Here is a 19,696-nt window from a genome sequence, read left to right as displayed (position 1 = left end):
GATTCCAGGATATTTCAGGACCTATCATGTGTGAAATTCAGTTACACAACAGTGATTAGGTGCCTGCGTTTCAAGCAACTTTCAGATCACGGTCATGTAAAATAAAACAAATTCAGTGCAGAAATAGCAAGCTTGTACCTTAATACCTATAGGATTATCCATGTTATAGTGCATTCCGATTGAGTTCTAAAACTTTCTCATCCTAGATCACTTCAACAAGTTCCACCAGTTCAAGCAATGCAGTTCTGAGATCCTGTGTATGTCAGGCAGATAGAATTGAACAGTGCAGGAATAATCTCTGACAGCTTTAAGAGCTCCGTTCTGCTTACAAACCCTCAGTCCAAAACTATTCTCAGTTTTAAGGCAATGAACACCTGAAGCAGTTGGATCATCTGCCATTTGCTGCATTCTGCTTCTTGGCATCATGATTAGCACAAAGGGTTTTCTGCTGTCCTGCAGAGATGGACAAAGTCCTGCTTACAAATGGACCAAGTTTCAGTGTACAGCAGAGTTTGTACCAGACTAAAAAGCCACGTCATTCAATTCATGTGCTCAGGTTGTTATGCACTCCGAAAGCAAACAGAACTAACTGTTGGATTCTGAAGGCAATCTGTGGGGTCCTACATTACCTCCTGATTCTGGAAGAGGAAATTCTAATAGCAAATGCAGAACTTTGATCTTTGTAGACATGAGAAGAGCTGGCATTTAGGAACATTCATTTCAGGGAAATCAAATGATGTGTCTATATTTTTACTACAGATAGTATAGGGAGCAGCCAGTTGAAGAACCAGATACAAAAAATCCAGCCCATTGGCAAGAAAATACTTCTCCTTAAATTCTGTATGCTATCATGGTACAGAATTAGGCTACAGTGCCACATAGGCCAACCAAGCGTAGAACCAAATCCACAAAATACTGGTAGACAAAGCAGCAAAAACAGGGACAATATTCAGCAGACAGGCCTTTCTACCCACAGCTCAGCATGTTCTGCCATCCGAAAAGCAAGGCCTCTTGTCAAGCTCAGCTATTTCCCTTCTCAGTGTATTCTAGCACAACTGATACCCACTGGTATCCTCCTGTAGAGTGCCATCATATTGTCATCATCCAAAGGAAAAACCCACACAGCAGAGCATACAGCAGTACACCCATGCTCCAAATATCCGCCTGAAAAACAAAAAGACAAGCTTACAAACCTGAAGCACCTCAAATGGCTTCCTGACAGACTGGATTGTCTGCCCTTGCCAAAGCCCACATATAGCCCATGAAAAGCTGGCTCTTTCCCTCAGGAAATAAAACCTTATTGTCCCAGAGAAAGCATATAACCCTCATTCAATTGCCCTTCCACTCAGCTTAGAGCACGACTAAAACCAGCATCTTCACCTTAGCTCATCACACTGCTGCAGTTCCTTTTACAAGGATTTCACTGCAAAAATGAAATCAAAGCCGTCACAAGGGATTTAGCACAGTTACGTGTTACTGGCTACGAGAGCTGTCAGCACAGTCACCTGTCTGGCTTTGCTGCTGTTCTATTTATGTATAGGCACAACAAGGTTCAGACACCTCACAGTGCAATTCTCACTTTGACTGTAAAGAAAAAGGAGGCTTGAAAAGCAGTGTGTGGAAAACAAAGAAACAAGAATTAGAACAACAGTGGGGCCATGGCACTTGTAGGAATTGCTCCGCCTTTAACAGCGATTCAAGAAGGATGAGGGCATTCCAAACCAGACCAGTTTGGACAGATTAACAACTGCAAGTAGTGGGTTCCAAAATTCCAGACATGAAATCAAAGCTGGAAAAACTCTTTGCATTTACATCTCTCAGTTTTTAGTACATTGTGCATTACAGTGCAAACAAGTCTTCACATACAACTTGGAAGCTAAAGACAAGTCTGACAAAACAGACTGCACAGAAATGATGGATAATTAACAGAGCAAATTGCTCTTTCAAACATTTAGTAATAGAAAGAGATCTCTGAAGTTGCTGTTCTGTAGAGCCCCAAAGCAGTCGCTTGAGGCAGTTCAGGATTAGCCTGAGACAAACCAGCCAGCTGTGTGAACTGAGACCAACTGCACTTTTCTAGTCTGTGGCCACTGACAGCTTCTGAGAGCTACCAAGCAATGCAACCTAGCAGAATTCAGAAGGGAAACCAAGAGAGCCTACCTGAGCTCCACTGCCTTTAAATGCTCTGTGGAGAGGGAAGGGAAAGAGGGGAAAACAAACACCGCTCTACATCCCTTTGAGCCAATATACGCTTTGCCCTGGATTAGCTCTGGTCCTGCATAAGCTGGGCTTCCACAGCATGTGTTCAGGCGGTAATCAAGGCCTGCCTGGAATAACACAAAAAATAGAGAGAAACGTTTGCTTTAACAGAGTTTATGTCTTCTGATCATAACACTTCAGAAGCCTCAGAGGCTTCTTCTCCTGTGTATATTTTCATTCATCTTATATTTTGCTTTCATTCAATGTGACCTCTCTAGGCAAATATTGTCTAAGACCATGAGTATCACATAAATGTGCAGATCTCAAGCTGCTCACTTATCTAGTACCCTTGGCATGATGCTTTATTTTCCTCAGCTGATCATCGAGATTGTGCCTGTTGATTGTGCAACAACAGCCTGTTGGTCTCGATTACCTGTGAGAGGCTCTAAATTTGGCCAGGAAAAATCATTTAAGGATAAGTAATTATCTGGGACTCAGTAAGTCTTCCCATGCTTTCATAACAGCAGAGATACACACACACACAAACTCATGGAACCCCACTGCTTTGCACAATCCTGTGCACACTCACATGTGTCATGCACTGATTTCCCAGCCAGTCCTCGTAGGGTCTCTTACTTAGGACAGGAGTGCAGGGGAGCAGCAAGAAGCTGTTTGCATTCCCTGCTGTCTGCTGGGCAGCTTTGCTGGAGATGCTTGGGTTACTTTGTTTTTCCTTGGGAGGTGGGAAGGAGCTTTGGGTTGGAGGCACATCCCGTGCCAGAGCATCCCGATGGCACGTGTGGGGCACTGATCTGCAGCAGAGGAAGGGGAGGAGGTCCCAGCACAGCTCTGCACCATGCTCTGCCACACTGGGCAGCTTGTTCCTGGCTCAGCAGTGCCATCAGACAAGAAGCAGGGAAGGAAATCAAGGATGGGGGGTACCATCAAACGCAGTTAGTGCATGCCTGTGCAAGACAAACAGACCCAGAGCTTGCGGGTTATTCCTGCTTTTGTAGCATTTGTGTGCTGTAGCTGAGCAAAAGGTTCTGCTGCTTGAATCTTCTTCTGCAAGAGCCGCCTACCGGTAAATGTCTGCGGGGATGTACTCGGTGTGCACTTCTGAAGCCATTTGAGAACCTAGTCATTCTTGCTGCAGGACCCCTGTCTTCTGTTAAAAGCTGAACGGTCCCCAGAGCACCTGTTTCCATCAGCTACCACCATCCAAAGCAGCCAGCCTTCTTACAGTCACCTGGCCCAAACATCCCTTTTGCTCTACACTTGATTCATGCAAGAGATGGGAGCTTGGCATGCACACCATCCTTCCAACACCCCATCCCAGCAGCAAGGGATCACAGCACTGGCACAGCTGAAACAAAAAGGGTGTGCGAGTTTCCTGTTAGCACTCAGTGTGAACCAATCTACCACTGAGCAACACCGTGAGTCCCCACTCACCTCAGCACAGGTCAACCTGTAACCCCAGCCTTCCCCTATCCATGTGCACACGCACACCCATTCACCACCCTGCCTGCTTTGCACACCCCCATGCACACTCTGCATCGTGTGCCCTCCTTTGCATTCACAGACGTGTGCCAACCACCCCTGGGAACACGTACGTGCCTACACCTTCCACAAACACCCCTTTGTGTGCACCTGTGTGCAACCCAACTCCTCAGCACACACACACGTTTGTGCCACCCTGTCCACGCACTCACCACGTGCCCTCCAGCAACCAAGGATTGCAGAGATGCTCCAGACTGTGCCAGAGATGGAATCTCAGAGTGCTGGGACATTATTGATCACTAAGGAAAACACTTGGAAGCATATTCAATCTGCAGAAGCTGTAATTACTGGGCACAGTTAGCTTTCCTATGGCTCAGCTGGAGGAGGCGGGTGCTCTCATACATCTGAGACACTCGCACAATGCTGGGATCATTCTGACGGAAACTATGTCTTCAGATATCATGGTTAAAACCATCCAAGATGATCATGCAGAGCCTTAGCTCTTGAGCAGCACTTCTTCCCCACCCTTCACTACTCCAAGCAGCTCCAACAAACTTCTCAGAAGAAATCCAGGCCAGCACAGACCTGGCAGACCAGAACCAAGTGCAGCTTGCGGGAGGGCAGTGCCCACTCCCTGCTTCCACCCTGCTCCAGCAGGTTAAGGAGTCTGAGCCTCACTGGCCTTTGACAGCTCAAGACTTTCATCATCTCATGCCAACATTTCTCACTAAGATACACCTCAGGCATTGAATTCTCTTCTCACTACCTCCTCCCAGTCCTTCCCTAGGAACAGAAACCATTCAGATTCTACAACAAACTACAGCATCTGCACTGCAAGAGCACACTGAACCACCTGCAACAATGAAACGTGGTTTTGGAGAGTGGGTTTGAAAACACACCTTTAGACAGCTGTCTCCCTGTAGCCAAAAGGAAACCAAGTAGCAAAAGAAGAGTCCAGCCTGAAACATGCCCATGCTACTAGCCCAGGTTTTTCACAGTCAATGCAGAATCCATCCTGCTCTTGAGCTAACAAATGACCAGTGGGTCTCCTTTGCTCCACGCCTTCTCCTTCAAAGCCAGAAAAAGAAAGAATAAACAAGCAGAAGAAACCCAGACGTACATTTCCACACACAGAGCAGAAAGTGGAACAGCAGTTGTCTCCTTCCTGAGACATGGTGGGGAGCATCCCAGAGGAAGCCCAAGTTCTTTGCTTCTCTCCACAGGGACTTCAAGCACTCTTGGCAAGAGCTGCTTTGGTTCTTTCTTCAACTGCTTCCATCACCAGAATCTCCTTTGGAAAAGGAACCCGAAAGAAAGAATCAGCAAATGAAAAAGAATGAGTAATAACCACTTTCCCAGTTGTCATGGTTTAATAATTTTGTAATTTTTGCTATCAGTATTCCACATCATAACATCATTTAAAGCATGAATAATTTTACTGAATCTGCAACTTACAGAAGAAGACTACATCTCCCAGGGAACAACACGATGGGTCACGGGACCTGGACTCTATATTAACTCTGTCGCAGAACAGACTGATCTCTTTCGAGTTCTGGCGTTCAGGGGAGTGTGTGGGAGCCTTCACCGTCTCGCCTAAATTTCACAGTAGGCCTCTCAGTTACGGGACTCATTCTCTCTCCTATTTTGCTTGATTCGTTAGCCCAATTTTCAATTTTCAATTATATTGTATTATATTGTGTTATCCGGTATTTCGATATAGTATTTAGTAAATAAATGTGCCTCCTTAGATCGTTGCCGCTGTTTTCTTTTCCTAATTAACTTTTTCCTTTCGGCCCAGGGCCCCTCCGGGGCCCACGGCCCCTGTCACGGACGCAGGTGGATTTTTAGTTCAAACCGTGACACCAGTTTTCTTCTGACATGCAATTTAGACTCTCAACTCTGGCAAGGTCTTAAAATCAGCTGGTTACAAGAACTGTCCCACAATATATCCAGCTTCTGTACAGCTGCCATTATTTCTGACAGTGAGTGTAATCACAGAATCATAGAATGGTTCGGGTTGGAAGGGACCTCAAGGATCATGAAGATCAATCACCTCCCTGTCCCTGCTGGCCATCCCCTCTTCTGATGGAGCCCAGGGGACCATTTGCTCTCTGAGCTGCAAGAGCACACTGATGCTCACGTTCTGTTTTTCATCCACCAGGACCCCCAGGTCCTTCTCTGCGGGGCTTCTCTTAAGGACTGCTCCTCCCAGTCTGTAGAAATGCCTGGGATTCCTCCAGCCCAAGTGCAAAACCTTGCACTTTGCTGTGCTGAACCTCATTAGATTCACCTAGGCCAACCTCTCGGTTGAGTTCCCTCTGAATGGCATCCCTTCCTTCCACTGCGTCAGCCGCACCACTCAGCGAACAGCAGAGGGTGCACTCCATTGCATCATTGGTGTCACTGATAACCATGTTAAAAAGCACTGGTCCCAAGACAGACTCCTGGATGACACCACTTGTTATCGGCCTCCACCTGGACACAGAACCATGAATCACCACCCTCTGTCTGTGGCCTTTCAACCAATCCCATATCCACCAGGTGGTCCACCTGTCAAATCCACATCCCTCCAGTTTAGAGATAAGGATGTGGTGGAGGGCCATGTCAAAGATCTTGCTCAAGTCCAGGTCAATGACATCTGTTACCTTCCTTTTGTCCACAAATGCCGTCACTCCATCATAGAAGGCCACCAGATTGGTTAGGCATGGCCTTCCCCTGCTAAAGCCACGCTGGCTGTCTTGGATCAAATGCTCATTCCTTATGTTATCAAGCATGTCTTTGAGGCGGATCTGTTCTTCACCATCTTCATCACAGTTCTACATATGAATCAAATAATTGGTGTTGGTGTCACCAAGAAAACCTTTGTCTTCTACTCCTGCTGCAGCTTTCACCAGAAGCAAAGGGAGAGGCCACCTCCTAGATCCAAATTTTAAGAAACCAACGCCCAGTAGGTGCCATCTGAAATAAAATAGCAGAGAAATTAAGATGACTCTTCTGCATCCAGCTTTGATCACTTCTTCACTCAGGCACACCACCATGTGTGATCAAGGAGATGCTGCCTCTAGGCTGCATTCAGCTTACAGACTGTGTGGGAAATCACAGCTTGAACCTCTCATTAATCAGCTGAGGCAAGTGTTGGGTCAGCTGCGGGAGCACAGGTGAGAGTAATCTAGCTGTGCTCCAGTAAGGGGTGGACCTCGACTCCACCTCCTCTGAGACCTCATGTAAGGGCTGACCACCACTGACGTAGCATCTCTTGGAGGTTGCTCCCCAGTTGAGACTGCCTCAGCTTTCTGATCAAGGTATCAATATGGGTGAGTTTCCCTTTGCTAATAACCTTTGACTATTTACCACTATCTTGGTTATCATCTTTTTACTGGCCACCCTTACAGAGACCATAAGGGTTTGGGCTTCCAAACTCTCAGCAAGCATTTGGATCAGACAGCTTCCTGCTGGGGAGCCCCCTGCATCACTGCTGCCTATTCTGGTACTGTACCCGCAGATGCTTCAGAGCTCATTAGCATGGACTTCCTTCCTCCCCTCAGCAGCTGCTCCTGCACTCACCTTCATTCCTACTCAGATACCGGCTGCTTCCAGCACCAGCTGACCTGCAATCCACAGAAAAGAAAGGTGGGAGTCATGCAAACGCACAAGCCCAAGGCTGCGTCACCACCACGTATGGCAGCCTCGGGAAGTCAGCTGCAACTACAGCCTTTGTCAGAATGGAAACAGGCACCGTCAATTAAGTGTGACCTCTGAACTCACTGCCACCATCAGAAACAGGCACTGAAATCGCTCACTTCACTGCAGCTGGTTACCTCCAAATTCTTTTGCTTTTGGGAAATGATGGACATGGAATTGAAGGACACCAGAAAATTGATACCTACTTCATTGTAGGTGGTTAAGCTTGGAAGCAAGACTTGAGCAAGAAAAGCTTCTCAGCTCCTTGTAAGGCACTAAGTAATGGGATGATTTCCCATCCCTGCAGAAATCCTGACCTCTGCCACAGGTGGGTGAGTGACACAAAAGTTGAGCTGCCCATTCAGAAGCACGTGGAGCAGGCCATGGAGCGGTTACATACCAACACATGAACAGGCACTTTCCCATTGGAAGGGAAATCCCTTCTCCCTGCCATGCCATGCCCACACCGCTCCTCAGGGCTGCCCTGACAGCACAGACAGAATTGAAACATCTTTTGTCATCATTGTGGTTTTTCACAGACCCAGACAATGAGATACTGGGTTGCTGTGTGGGCTCCGAGGCGGCACTGCCATTTCCAAGCCATTGCTTCCTAGGGGCACAGAAAGGAAAACGCCTGAACAAAATTTCACCCAGAGATTGCTATTTTACCATTCTTCCATGCAAAACAGGAGGACAATACAGCGGATTTGTGCAGCTGCATCAACACCCCGGGTGCTAAAGGAATGCAAAGACAGAAATATCAAACCTATAAGGAGGGAAGCTATGTTTAGTAATATCTTTTCTCATTTACAACAGGCAGTTGGCACTCTGAAGGAAAATCCCAGGCCTCAAGTTCTTACAGTGTGGCAATCTGGTACGGACTCAGATGTGAGTGATCCAAATGGTTTATTCCAGGTTCTAATATCACTTCTGTGCATTCACACGTTTTCTCTCTTAACTTCCCCACAGCCTTCACATGTCCACAGAACATCCCACAAACTCTCCTTCACGGCACATGTAGGCACTCATCCCACCAGAGCCATCAGTCATTCCTAGCCATGTGCTTCTCCTCCAGTCACGGACAGTATCACACGGCCATAATGCATCTTAAATGACTTAGTTTTTCTGTTCTTTCTGGAGGTGTCCTTGGTTCCTAGCCTTACCTTCTCATGCCGTTCATCTTCCTCTGCAGCTCCTGCTCTGAAGAGTCTTCTTATGTTCCCACATGACAGGAAGAAAATGAAGACACAACCCCTGCCACCAAGGTCAGCTCTGCAGCACACGTTACCTGAGGAGCACTTGGCTACTCATGCAAACTGCACAGTGCCAGGAAGATTGTTACATGTTGCACTTCTTCTTCTCCTGGCTCAGAAATTAGTTTTCCTACCTAGTAAATGTGAAAATAATAATAATTAAAGAAAGAAAACAAAAGTCTGACACAAATCAGACGTGATTGTTACTATGAAATTCTGGAGGACAAGGGATTTAACCTCTCTATGAAGAAGCTGACTGCAAAGAACAGCCATGATCACATTGAGAACTTGTGGGTAAAATTCAGGACTGAACCAATAACGGGCTTCTGGAGGTGAGGGTCTGCTCCAGGCCGCCTGGTCAAGGGAGCCTGTTGATGGGCCCTGCTTACTGCAGCTACCAGAAGCACTGCGCTCACTGACTCTCAACTTGATGGGGGATTCCAGTCAGGCTGGGAAATCAGCATGGCTGGCTGCAAGCTGTCTGAGACTGCTGGAGTGCACTGGGAATAACTTTGTGGGCCAAGCATTAAGCACACCAAGCAGAAGGGAAGCATTACTGGACATGCTGCACAGCAGGGGTTAAGACTGGAGGTGGTCAGGGCTGTAGTGACCATGCCCTCCTAGAGTTCCTCATCTCAAGGAATGCGGGCCTGGCAAAAAGCAAAGTCAGGACCCGGAGCATCAGGAGAGTCAGCTGCAGGCTGTTCAAAGAATTCTTGGACGAGGGACACTGGAGAACTGCTTTTAGGGGCAAAGGGTTGAAACATTCCTTTGTCTGCACCCCTGTGCAACCCAACTCCTCAGCACAGCCCTGTGCAAGCACACATTTGTGCCACCGCGCCCACGCACTATCCATGTGCTCACACACACACAACCACATCCCTTAGTGCAGCCCTGTGCGCACACACACTCACACATGTGTAACCCCTTCCTTTCACTCCCACAGTGCACGCACACACCGGTACCACAATGTCCTTGTGCAGCTCCAACACTCTGCACACCCCTGTGCACGTACATATATGTGCATGCTCGTCCTTGCACACATACCCACAGACCTACACACACCTGAGCAACCCCACTGGTTTGTGCACTCATGGACACAAATGTGTGTACAACACCATCCATGCACAAATACACACACAAACACACACACACACACACAATCATGGATCCCCACTGCTTAGCACAATCCTGTGCACACTCACGTGTGTTATGCACTGATTTTCCAGCCAGTCCTCGAAGGGTCACTTACTTAGGACGGGAGTGCAGGGGAGCAGCCAGAAGCTGTTTGCATTCCCTGCTGTCTGCTGGGCAGCTTTGCTGGAGATGCATGGGTTGTTTTGCTTTTCCTTGGGAGGTGGGAAGGAGCTTTGAGTTTGAGGCACATACCGCGCCAGAGCATCTCGATGGCATGAGGGGGATCAGGGCCCCTCTATTGGTTACCTTGGTGGCTTGCAGCAACTGGAACTTTCCCCCTTTTGGAAGGGTTCACCTTGGTGGTTGTTTTGTGTTTTAATTCTTTCACTCGTGCCTGATGTAGATGAATCCACGGGGGTACCAGATGATAGAGACCATCACGATCGCCTATTGAGAAAGCTAAACAACGTGAGTTCCTCCCGACTCATATAATCAAAAATCTCAACCATAAAAAAGAGACGTCTTCGTATTCAAGCAAATGACAACAGTAAGACCATGCATGTTCTTTTGTTGTATTTCCTGTGTAATCATGGGGAGGATATGAAGAAGTGGATCCACTGATGAAGAAGTGCAGAATCCACTTCTGCACTTCAGGCACAAGTTCCTTAGAATTGGAAGAGAACCTTAAAGGCCATCTTGCCCAGCTCCCCTGCAATAAACAGGGACATTCACAGCTAGATCAGGTTGCTCACAGCCTGGTCATTAGTCATCCCGGAGGCAAAACACACACTGAACGATTTCTCCCTGCAGTCATAAATCCTTGGAGACAACAGCATTGACACTGCATGTTACTGAAGCAGTAAAAGAAACTGCTCTTCTAACTCTCCTTGTGTTAAGGAAAATGATGATAAAAAGCAATGGAATGCTTTGGCAGGACACCAAAACCATTCTCCTTCGTTGATATCTGCTGCAATGGAACCTTCCACTGGAAGAAGCCCCTGATGACTTGTCACCCCATAGTGGTGAGCTTGAGAAGCAGGATTGCTGCTCAATAGAATGAACTGGAGCTCCTTAGCATCTCTTACATCCAGGAGGGGTATAATCAGACCCACCTATCACCTTCAGGCACGCGCTTTCTGACACCTTGTCTGACTTCACTGTCACTGTGCCAGCATCCTCAGGCGTAACCTGCTTCATTGTCAGTGTGCAGCAATTGCCAACATTCTTGATGTCATTGTAATTGTTGGTGTAAAGGAGGTTGCCATTCAGGAACCATTCCACGTCCTCGTCATCATGGGACAGCTCGCAGGAGAAGACAGCACAGCTCTCTTCTTCAATTTCCACATCCTGCAGGTGCTTCGTTACTTCTACATTGCAAGCTGTGGGGAAACAAGGTGAACTGTTACCACTGTTACTATAAATCATACTGGGATGTGGTAGAATGGTTGGACTAGATGATCTTTGTGTAATCTTCTCAGTGGAGATTATACATTTATAAAGTTAGCAGGAGAGAATGGCAGAAATCAACCTCAAGAAGAGAAATCTGAGGTGAAATAGGACATGGAAGAGGCCACCCTCCCTGCTCATACCTTCAGCTGTCAGCGTGGCCTCAGTCTCTGCAATTCCTGCCTTGCACTTGTACACACCAGCATCATCGGGCTTCAGCTTCAGAATCTTGAGCTCTGCTGAATGCTTATCCCTCTTGATCTTGTACTTCTCAGAGGGCACGATGGGTGTGTGGCCCTTGAACCATTTCAACACCTTTGGAGAAGGCCTGAAGTCACAGGACAGGATGACAGAATGATGTTCCAAAGCTGTCTTGTCCTCCAGCTTCCTGGTGATTTGTATATGGTAATCTGCAAAGCAGGGGTGGAAGAGAAGAAAGGATGAGGACAATTGGAAGAAGAGGAAAGTCTCTTGCGTCTATTCCATTCCATTTCATTTCATATTCACATCAGTTCTTTGAACCACTCTAAAGATAAAACAAATGATTGCCTATAGGGAATGCCTTTGACTACATTTCCATAAAGTAACACTGTTTACTATATACCAAATGCAAGGTCCAGCTCTTGCTTATTAAACTGCTCCAAGTTGAGGCAATTATTCAAATAAGAGTGAGTTGAAAATATAACAAGTACTTTAGGATGTGAATGGAGACTCTTATGCTGGGGACAACAGCAGATAAAAAGCCTGGAAGTTTCTTTCAGATGAAATCAATGACAAACTGCATCAAATTTAGGTGCTACCAAACTCAAACTTGTCTACTTCAGAAATACAATTAATTTCACCTGATTTGACTTCTTTGGTATAGCCAAGGACAAAACCTCAGCTCTGTAGATCTGAATAGTAAGCACATTACAAATATTCAAACAGATCTTTTACTGAGATGCAGCTGTCTCATTTAGTGTCCAACGACTTTGAACTGGAAATGGAGGAGACCCTCCAGAAACACACACAATATTTCAAAGACCCCAGTGAAGGAAGGCTGTACGTTAATTAATTCTTCATCTTCATGATGTAAACCAAGCCAGGATATGTTACCTCTGACGAGCAGATTGGCTGTGGATTTTGATTTGCCAATTGAGAACTGAATGGTGCCTGTCATATCAGTGGTGGTTTTCAGTATGGTCAGCTGGTGGATGGTGCCTTCTTGCTGCATAATCAAGTTTCTGCCAGCCTGTAAGACTTCCCCACGTAGATACCACTTGGGAGGTTTCACAGAAGGAATGGATATCTCACATTCAAATTTGGCTTCTTCAGGCTCAGTCACATCCTCATCACACAGCTCCTTTACTAGATTAATGGATTGCTCTTTAAGAAGGATGGAACAAGAGAAAGCAGAGATTTAGAAGGAATGTAAAAAACCCTTACATTATCACCCTACTTACTCACGTCAGGATTACTGCACATGAACACTACACCTATCAGCTCAAAATGCCTTAAAACATCATTAAAAAATAATAGAAAGAAAGGAATGTTGTTAAGAAGTCAGACAATAAGATTGACAACCTGAAGAGAGCCCAGATCTTCTGATTCCCAGTCCAACATCTAAATCAAACCATGACCTTCCCATCCCAATATCAAACTCCTCGCATTACGAAATGGAAAAGAGGTTCACTGAAACATGGACATTGATAATTACTTTGGTTAAATACAGCAACTTAGCTCTGAACAACAAGTTTTCTCCTAGTAAAGGTCTCTGTAGCTCAAATGTAATGACTCTACTTAGGAGAAATTCATTTTCCAGAATTTTCTTGCCCTTATAATTGTAACACTGGCAAAGCTGGGGACTGAACTCTTGAGTACTGTGCTAACTCAAATGTCTCCCTTTTCTTTACCACACTTAACATCATATATATACCCTAACATTGTATATATTAAAAAAAAAAACAACCCTGAGCTCTTTTCAAACAAACAGAGAAAATGAAGAAAAAGTCAAGCTATGTTTTTTATCCCAAAATGTTCAAACACAAATCTGAAGTCGAAAGGTAGAAAATAAACCTCCTAAGAAAATAATCTGTTTACTTAGCAAAAGTAAATCCGAAAAGACAAGCTGGATATTTTGTGGGCAGAAAGGTAGGTAGGTAGGAGTTTGCATTTCTGTGAAAGTTCCTGGTGGTGTTTAACTTCCTTGACATTCAAGCAAAGGGTGTTAGCTGGTTTATAAGATAAGATAATTTAAGCAAAATCATCATCTGAACCATAATTACCTTTAACTGTAAGATGGGCACGAGATTCTGCCTTTTCTGCAACAGATTTTATTTCTGCTGCATCCTTGACTTGGACACGTGTGTAAGTCAGCGAGTAGCTCTTTCCTGAAGCAGAGAACCACAGAGTCACTAAGGCTGGAAAAGACCACTAAGGTCATCTAGTCCAGCCACCAACTCATCCCTACCAAACTGTGCTCTTGAGAGCAAACCCACAACTACACTTGGCTTCCTTGAGCAAAGAGCTCTGAGGCACATGGCCAGGCTGAGCATCATCCATCTGGTTTCACAGCATCACTGCCTGTTCTCTCATGTCAATGAAACCACCCATTCCCCCACGTCCACATCCCCACCAAAGTGTAATCTAAACATGGCTTCTACAAGGACTGACCAAATGTGGCCGCCGTCACCTTCAAAGTACCTGATACAGAAGGATCACACTCACTGTCAGACAAAACCTCTTTGGAGAGGTGAACTGACTGCCCTGGTCACCCCCACTTTGGAAAGAACTGCACTCATTTCCTACCTGCTCCTGGCAGTGTGGGATGGTGGGATAGCATCACACTTCCCACACTAAGCATCCCACCATGTCACTTGTTCCACCCTAACCTCAGTCCCAAAACAAAAGGGGAACTCCCTTCTGAACCTTCTTCATTTCTGATGTCTTATATGCTTGATCTCCAACCCACCCCCCACTCAGGAGAAAGATCCCCCTCTTACACCCTACCATCTTGCCGCATTCTGATGTTGTCATCAGCCTTCAGCTTGTTGTCATCTTTGTACCACTGGGTCTGAACCTCATCGTGTGAAATCTCACTGACAAAAGATGCACTCCCATATTCATTCACTTCCACATCTTCCAGTGGTTTAACAATCTTGATATCTCCAGCTGTGAAACAGTAGAGATATATTTGTCAGGATATTTCCAGAACTGAGTGCAGCATCTTTTCCTTACACATATTTGCATAGAAAATAAGTAGGATTTTGTTTTATTCTAAACCATCATCCATTCCTGAGTCATTTCTCTCTTCAACACAGTCAATGCATTATTGCCCTTGAACCTAAAGACAGACTTACTAGCTACAAAGGAGCTCCCTGCAAACAGTTTTATGGAAACCAGAATCTCATTTATTCTAAAACCTTTGCAGCAAAATTAAGGGTAGAAAAACAATAGAATGGAATGAATCTTTAAGGTCATTTAGCCAGGCTGAGCATCATCCATCTGTTTTCACAGCATCACTGCCTGTTCTCTCATGTCAATGAAACCACCCATTCCCCCACATCCACATCCCACCAAAGCTGCTTAGTGTTCCCAAAGCGAATGCTCACCAGTTGTTTCCAGCTCGAAGGTCATCTTCTGGCCAGCAGCCTCGCAGATGTATTCTCCAGCATCTTTCTTCTCCAGCTGCTTCACAACCAGACGCCGTGTTTTGCCCACAGATTCCATTCTGAACTTTCTGGAGGAGGCAAGCAGTCTTCCATCCTTGTACCATTTTACTTCGCTTGGATCCTGTGCTACTTCACAGCTGAGGGAGGCCCTTGCTGCCAGGGCAGCACGCACCTCTTTCTGCACCTGCTCCTGGTTTATAAACACAGGTTTTGGCTCTGAGGGAAGAAAAGAAAAAGTATTGACTGAGGGACTGAAATGAGACCAACTTGCAGGTTTGTATGTACAGGTTGGAACAGGTTTAGGTTACCACTTGTGCCCAAACTAATAGCCTTCATAGAGAATATCAGCTCTTCTGTTGAAACAAAGTGTCAAATCTAGGCAAGAAAGAACCTAGGAACTGAAGGAACCAAGAGGGTCCTTGAACACCAGTCCCATGGTTGCAAGTCACTATGCAAACATATTGAACCCAAAAGAACATCTGACCTGCAGGCAACCAAAACCTGAGTTCCTTTTACTTAAGACCCACTGTGAAACATCAAAACACATAAACATGTGATAGTCAAACCACTGGCTGCCTTTTCATGACCCAGAACAGTACTCCTGGCTTCCTGAACAGACTCCTCATGGCCTCTACCATTGCCACAACTGTGACTGTCAAAGGCACAAAGGAAATATGCTCACCAACGCAGTCCTTTGTTCTTTGTGTGTGATTTGCAGATATCTATTTTACTTTGAGCTCTGGCAATAGTCAGCTCTACCAGGTCTCTTACTGTGAGTAGCAGACTCACCTATCCAGATGCAGCCTCCAACATAAAGGCATAGTAAAAAGGCAGTGTACTACTAGGAGAAGTTCCTGCTTCTCCTGCCATGAAAGGCTGCACGTAGAACATGCACTCCAGCCTCACTGCACATACTTATCTTAGTCAAATGTTTAGGTGAACAAGAATTACAGTTTGGGATCTCAGGCACAGGAGAGATTTGAATAATATCTTGAATATTGCTTCCATTGTACATATATATCTGTAATTATTATTCTACAGACAGACTGAAACAGGTCTTTGTGCCATACTAAAACCAAATACTTTCTACAAACCGAGGCAATCAAGTCTAGGGAAAAAATCTCAGCACAGACTACTGCAACTGGATCACTGTATAATAGAAACTAGATTTTACTTTACTGTTCTCTGCTGTATTTCAGACAACACCTGTCTTACCTGTGACATGAATCTTGAAGGTGAGTTTCTGGCCAGCAGCCTCGCAGCTGTACTCCCCTGCATCTTTCTTCTCCACCTGGCTCACCACCAGCCGACGCTGTTTGCCCTCTGACTCAGCCTTGAACTTCTTGCTCGAGGTGATCAGTTTCCCCTCCTTGTACCACTTCACCTCCGTCATCTCCTGGGCTACCTCGCAGCTCAGCGTGGCATTTTGAGTCAGTACAGCCTTCACCTCCTTCTGCACCTTCTCCTTGTTGATGAAAGCATCTTCTGCTTCTGCAGATTGGGAGAGCATTTAGGATGCACAGCTACATTCACAATGTCCTGTGTGTTCAAAACCAAACGCAAAATGCTGCTTGTAACAACTTCATGTATGTTTGTAATTTTGGAATGGTCTCATTCATACCAAACTTGATCCAGATTAAATACGTTCTGCCTATTAATTACCAATGACCCAACACGTCATCGTCCTTTACTATGCTATATATATTCTTCATATCTTTAAATATCCTTCACATTCCTATCATTAAATATTCTTCATATGTTCAATAGTTTGAAAAAAATTAATGTTTCTTAGCAAATATTTTCCTTATTTAAACCCATAGCTGTTTCTAAAGCAGCTCCTTGCAATCTCCCCCCATAAGTAGATTGGAATCTACTATTGCAGCAGAGAAGGATGCATTACATGCATCTCTTGAGATCAATTTTAACTTAATTTCTCTGCAGTTCCTGGAGCTTTGCTTAAATTGTCCCTAAAAAACTATTTTTAGAGGGGTCAATATGATTTCATTCATCAAAAATTGGAAGCCAAAGCAAACACCAAATATAAGCATGTCGTGCTCAGTGATATACAGGTGTCAGGAATTACACTCTAGAAAAGCAGTGCTGATTTACATGTTTCTTATTCAAAAATGAAATGCCATTTACTCAGAACAATGTACTCATGCAGTACTGATATGACTCCTGATTAGGTGTTCATTTCTGTCCTTGTCAACAGGAGTACTTCTTTCAATGAATACCTTCAAACCAATCTCTCTTCTTTACCAAATCCTCAATATTGTAAATAAGCTTTAGATACTGAAACTCAGAGGCCACAGCTAATTCCCAGTCGTAAAGAATATGACATCATGAAACAGGTTAACCGTAATTAACTTCAGCCACCTGAGAGTTAGGGTTGATCTTGGTTCCCATAGGGAAACATTCAAGCTTCAGTTTCCCAATGAGACTGAGGGATTTGAAGCTGTGCTGTACTGAGTAATGACCTTCAGTGGAAGGCAGTGGGTGACTCACCTCACCCTACAGCAGATGGTGGCAGCTCACTCCTCAGACTATACTGACTACAACTGACCATAATCCAGTTGCCCACAGTCAGGCATCTTGGGCAATTCCACATGCTCTGTGCATCCAAGATGTCTTCATGAGGCTGGGAAATCTATACGGCACTCTCAAGAGAGACTTCCCTTTCTAACACAGCAGCTGGACGCCAGCAGGGATCTGCAGAGAACTTCAGGTATAACTGGAAACCAAGTGGGACTCATGGGCCATTCTGTGATGAGAAACATCTCTCTCACCTGTGACATGAATCTTGAAGGTGAGTTTCTGGCCAGCAGCCTCGCAGCTGTACTCCCCTGCATCTTTCTTCTCCACCTGGCTCACCACCAGCCGACGCTGTTTGCCCTCTGACTCCACCCTGAACTTCTTGCTCCAGGTGATCAGTTTCCCCTCCTTGTACCACTTCACCTCCGTCTTCTCCTGGGCCACCTCGCAGCTCAGCGTGGCATTTTCTGTTGGTGCAGCCTTCACCTCCTTCTGCACCTTCTGCTTGTTGATAAAGGCATCCTCTGCTTCTGGAACTGGAAAACACTGATTAAAATATACATTAGATATGAACAGCTTGTGACTGGAAGACATTAAAAGTTGCTTTATGTTGTATTGGGCCATTTCCCAGAGCAACACTGCTTCACAGTGTTTATCACACATTATAAGGCATCCTCAGCATAGTCCATATAGTCATCCCATCCCTCTGGGTAGTCTTTACTATCAGCTGGAACTCCTAATTTTCAGATTTCTTTGAATGAAGACAATGACAGATCTTCATCTGTGTGACTTTTTGATATTGCTCCACTCTACACTGGAGATCAGCCAAATACAGCTCAATTATGAAGTGAAGAAAAGCTTTCTGAGTGCAATGGTAAGAGGATCAATTAAGACTCAGAAAGTTATTGCACTTTGGGAGAAGCTAGTAAGAGGAGGATTTCTGTAGTGAAAGAGCCAACCACTCCAAGAGTACTCATAATCCCTCCTGACTTGCACACCACATCATTTTGCAGTGAGGGCTGGACTTGCACATCATGCTACAGTGAGAAATACATGAGAAATACAGCAACGGTAGCTAGGCAAGCACTCTCCACGTATGGCAGAGGAGGAGGTATTACATTACCCTGTGCAGCCAGAGGTCTGAAAGAGAACAGAAAACCTTTGGTTTCTGAGTCAAACAGCTAATAATAGCCCTCAGCTAGCAAAATTCAAGTGGAAAAGCACTACATTTCTGGGTTTTCTCCCTACACCTCTGCAATAAGACGTGGGCTGGCTTTGGCTGCTGAGGATTAACTTGGTTGATTCCAGCTGTTGCCATAGTCTTTCTGTCATCGTTCATATTTCATTTTCTCTGACAGATACCTCCCAAATCTACCCTTTCTGTAATCCACTATTTGCTGAAACTGCCAATTTCCTGAGCCAAAAGCATGAGCTACACAACTCACGGAACAGATCCAAAGGCCCCAGAATCACATCCACGTGGTGTGGGAACAGTAAGAGCTGATGGTTTAGAGTCTACACCACAGGCAGCAGCAAAACTGTCTACTACAGGAGCAGAGATATATTGCACACCAGGGACTGAAGGAGCAGAATGCCCCAAGATGGAGAGAGCAAAGACTGCAACCTTTACAAGGGAACAGAACGCAAGCTATGCCCTGCAAGGACACCAGGTCTGTGTGAGCAGAAAGGCAGTAGACTCCCAGTACAGTTGCTCCTCCACATAGCTGACCAAATGCCAAACCTTGACCAGGATTAAGCTCCAATGTGTTCACTGCCATAAGAAAGAAGAGGAGAAAACAGATTCCCTGTCCTGATCAGCTCAGAATACAAGACAAGAACTGTAAAGTTAACAGAGAACAAGCTGACTTACGAGCAAAAACCAGCAGAGTGCAGCTTCAAATAAAACAGAAGACAAACCCTCGTCATCAGCCAGCTCACTAATGGTCACTCAGAATGCAGCTGATGTGCTCAAGGCTATGTGGAGTCTAAGTTAAAATTTATCGGATCTTGTGCAAAATATACTGACACCAGAGCAATCTCTACTGCAGCTGGAGTGAGAGATCTGCCTCCATGCTAAACTCTCAGACTAATGAGAAACGTACAATTAGAAAGGTATCAATGGATTCACGACTGATCATTACATTTACAGAACATGGAACGAATGGTCGTCAACATGGGATTCAACAAACCAAAGGCAAGTGCAATGCCTCTGACTAAAAGTTCTTAGGACACCAACAACCAAACCTCAGCGCAGCCACAGTAGAGATCTGTAACTACTACTGTTGAAATATCAACTGG

Source organism: Coturnix japonica, chromosome 10 (genome assembly GCF_054131305.1).
Source record: "Coturnix japonica strain WE chromosome 10, WE-NBRP24, whole genome shotgun sequence".
Taxonomy (NCBI): domain Eukaryota; kingdom Metazoa; phylum Chordata; class Aves; order Galliformes; family Phasianidae; genus Coturnix; species Coturnix japonica.
This window is presented reverse-complemented; position numbering follows the sequence as displayed.